Here is a 4,261-nt window from a genome sequence, read left to right on the forward strand (position 1 = left end):
ATTCCTGCTCTGTGTCAACATCATCTATTGTCAGATTTGTAAAGCTATTTTGGTATGTGAAATGGCAAACCACCTTCCCTCAGTTTCCAGAGACAGGAACAATTTGTGAAACCTGAAAAAACAATATAACTGAAAAGATGTGAACAATTGCCCCACTGGCATCATCCTTAGATCATAGCTGAATTGAAGAAATCTTGCAGTGACCATTTGGGCTCAGTGCAGAAATCATGGCCAAAGCTGAATGGAAATACAGGATGGAAACAGATTTGGTACTTGGACCTCAAAAGCTAAATTTCTGGTTACTTTTATTGTTTTAGATATTATTCTGAATCTGAACTCTAAAGTAGCTAAAAATGCTTACAACTATCCTAATCTTGTGAAAATAGGTAGGAAAAATGCAAGAACCCAGGTTTCTGTTTGAGCTTCTTCCATTAAACTACCTATAGAATCATTAAATTTGGAAAAGACCACTAAGATATCTAGTCCAGCTGTTAACTCATCACCACCATGCCCACTAAACCATATCTTTCAAATACGTGCAGTGTTCAGAGTCACATTGTGTTCTGTGGTGTTTTTCCCACAAGGTATGAAATTGTCTCATCCTTTATAATGCACAGATGATGCTCCATGGCTGTGTTGTCCACTCAGCTACTGAGTAAGGAGGTGTTCTCTGGGAATGTATATTGTAGGCATTGACATTTTGGAGTGTCTTGGTATATCCTCTTCTCCTGGTGAGGTGAAGAATGCCACCATTAAGCTTTGCCTGTCACTAGCTAAGCTTCTGTAACTCCATTATGTTTCAGACTAAGTATGAGGGATGCTGGTTTGTATTTCTTTAGAAGTATACTGAAATAAAACATGCTGGCTCTGGGTTATTGACTCCTTGTATATTATGATTGTTGATTTGAACATGATTGACTCCATATATTATGATTGTTACCTGCTTAGTAACACACAAATGCCACACAATCGAAATCTACCAAACTTGATTTATTTGTGATTTCTTTATCCTACATGTCAAGAATTTGAGAAAAGTGGGGTAACAAAGTCTGTTTGTGTGAAAAAGCGAAGCTTTCTTCATTCTTCTATTCAGAATCCACTTTGGATTTTGAGATTGCATCCTTTTAACTCTATCACTAAAGACAATAAGATGGCATCTCCCTCTCTGACACCTAGGAGAGCCTAGTTTGAACCTGACTGCTCTCTCACAGCAGCTGCACTGGTTAAAGACAAATTCACACAGGCAGAGGTATGTAGTCTTCATAGGTTTAAACCAACACTTCATTCTGTTTGAAAATGAATAATCGAGTAGGGAATGCTGGCACAGAGAACTCCTGTCAAGATGAGACTGCATTTACCAGCAACTTCAGTTTCTATGTTTAAACATGTACTTTGGATATGACAAATTGCAGCGATTCAATGAGTGTCAAAACACTTTATTTAAAAAAAAGAGAAAAAAATTGTATTCTTGACTCAAGGATAAGCAGAAAGTAGGTGCTGTCTGAATTACGGTGTAGTGATATGTATAATAAGAGTAGAATACAAATCAGCACCTTCTAAAGAAACTTTCTCCCCCCCAAAACCATTATTCTGGGCAGTTATTTAATATCTATAATTAAACATAGACTAAAATTACAGGTTGCCAGTGGATGAGTTGTGCCCTGATCAGTCCTCTTCCTGTGAATTATGTCCTAGATGACTAAAGTCAGGTGACAGTGACTGCAGTGAGTCTCAGGTGTTATAGAGGAAAAGCCCTGGGAACTTGTTTGAAAGAAAAAGGAATACATTTGATAAGGAGGGGTGACATGACAGATAGTAAAGACTTGGTGTGGTTTTTGGCATTCTGAGCAATGGTGAGTGTTCCTGGAGTGCCAGGTCAGGAAGCCTGTGCTTCCTGACCTGCAATTAGGACTTCCCACAGTTTCTCTGACCACATGCACACAGAACAGCTGCTAAGCAAGAAACATTCAACGCTGTCTCAGTTTCTCCCAAAAATATGTGTTTTCTTGTTATGCCCCTCCATGGTGCTTTCTATGGGAGGTGTTTCTTTTTTCTCCAGCTGTATGGGAACTGCTGAATCACAGCCTGAACCTCTGATTGACCACCTGAGGCGAGCAATGGGTCAGCTGTGGGAGCACAGGTGAAAGCAATTCACCTGTGCTACTAGAAGGGGTGGAGCCTGGCTGCACCTCTCCCAGATTCCACTTAAGTGCTGACTGCCACTGAGGAAGTATCTCTTTCTAGGGATTGCTCCTTGTGGAGTTTGCTGTGAGCCTGTGATACTGGTAAGCATTTCCATTTATTTTGATTATCCATCCATTTGATTATCCACCATGATAATCTTATTAAAGCTAATCTCTGTATACCTCTTGATTGTACACTTGTACACCTTTGATTGTACACCTGCTAGCTTTACTCTTTTGCTCCTCTAATGTCTATCCTGACCATCACTCTCCCTCATCCTGCCTTCCAACCAAACCTTCATCTTCACCATCTTGATTCTGCACTTGAGCTTCATCTGGTGTTAAAAGCAGTTGTTTGTGTTAACTCCCATCGTGTCATCCCTTTCCCCTTTCTTGGGTCCCTGCTGCTGGATGCTCCCATCTAGAATCCTACTGGCCCTTCCCTCTCATGTGTTGATATTTCTTCCTCCTTTGCACTCTGCTGCTGATTTACTCATCCTTCCCACAGTGCCTCTCCTTCAAAAGGTCTTGACAAGGAGGCAGTGAGCTTTTACCAGCCCCTCATTAGAAAAGCAACGTTTTGTAAGGTTTGATTTCTGATGATAGTCTTTTCACTTGCTTTAGCTAAATCTGTTACCCACTCTAATTCCAGGATCAAGTACCTCTTATAAAAATGATCAAGCCAACAAGCAGAATAAATTACAGTATTTTAGCTCTAAAGGTAGTATTTCATGTTTAGATCATTTTTACTGCTCAGGTAGGGTACTGTAGGAGTGAACTCAACCCAGTTAATGACCATAAATAATAATGACAGCATTATTCTTTTGTCTCGTCCTTTGCACACACTAATCTGCGCTGACAGCCAGCTTTGCTCTTTTATTAACTCTCCGTCAGCTGTAATCAATGATGGTTTAGTCAGGCAGCAAAATTTACATGTGCCAAGTCTCACTATTTTTTTTTTTTTTCTGAGCCATTTCAATCTTCAGTTTGCACGTCTTTGGAACAGCGGTGGGGAGAAAGTATGAGGGGAGGAAGGCACAAATGTCTTTTTTGGCACGTTGACTTATTACAATGAACAGCATTCATAGCAATCACAGGATAGAGCCATCCTTCGGTTATTCTTCCCTCCTTCCTCTCTATACCCACTTTCACGAGGGAAAAAATATTGAGCAGTAATTATACCTACCTTGAAAGTCAAAGACATATCCTTGATTATATCTTTTGATTATTTTATTTGTGAAGCTAGAAACCAGTGTTTATATGTTTGGAGAGAGGCGGAAGAGCTTAATGGATCATTTTCTAGCTCTTGTGACAATGCCTCAGCCCATTTTAACGTATGATTTATGCCAGTTGCTAATAGATTACCCGGAAGTTGATGATTAAAGTGGAAGTTTCTTTGGAGAGGGGTGATATAACTGAGGTCAGGACCTCCTAGTGACCTCAAATGTAACTATTACCCTTCTAGGTTAGTTGCAATTGGAGATCAAAGTGCTAGTACAGGAAACATATTTGGTCCTGAGGTTGTCAGCTGGGGGCTGCTGTTTGACAACAAGGTAGACAAGCTTGTTGGAAAGGAAATAAGAGTTTTGCAGTTTCTGCTCTGCTCATACATAGGATAAAACACTCAATTTACATATCAGAGTGTGGTATTTGAATAACTTTTCATAAGGAGCTCTGCATCTCAGCTGAATAAAATACTGCTTCATAAACAAGCAGGAAAAAGTTTCAGGCCGGTGGCTGCAAGAAGCTCTGAGTCTGGCAGCAAACTTTCTCTTGCTCGTTTTGCAAAGCTGAGAAGCTGTGCTTTATCTCTTGGGATCCTATTGTTTCAGTTGGTGTGGATATACTTTGCAGAGAGGGAAAAGGGGCAAGAGCCTCAGTACTCGTTATGGGTCACAGAGCATATTATAGTTTGTCTTACAGGGGTGTACATGCAGGTCACGTGTCAGTACACCAGCACTTGGCTCACATGCAAAGGGAGGAAGAAAACCCCAACTCTTATTTCTGACCAGCCACTCAATCCCAAGTGATTGCTGTCTTCCAGGCATTTCTGTAAGGCTTGAGGTAGGAATGTTAAA

Source organism: Meleagris gallopavo, chromosome 3 (genome assembly GCF_905368555.1).
Source record: "Meleagris gallopavo chromosome 3, MGAL_WU_HG_1.1, whole genome shotgun sequence".
NCBI classification, from domain to species: domain Eukaryota; kingdom Metazoa; phylum Chordata; class Aves; order Galliformes; family Phasianidae; genus Meleagris; species Meleagris gallopavo.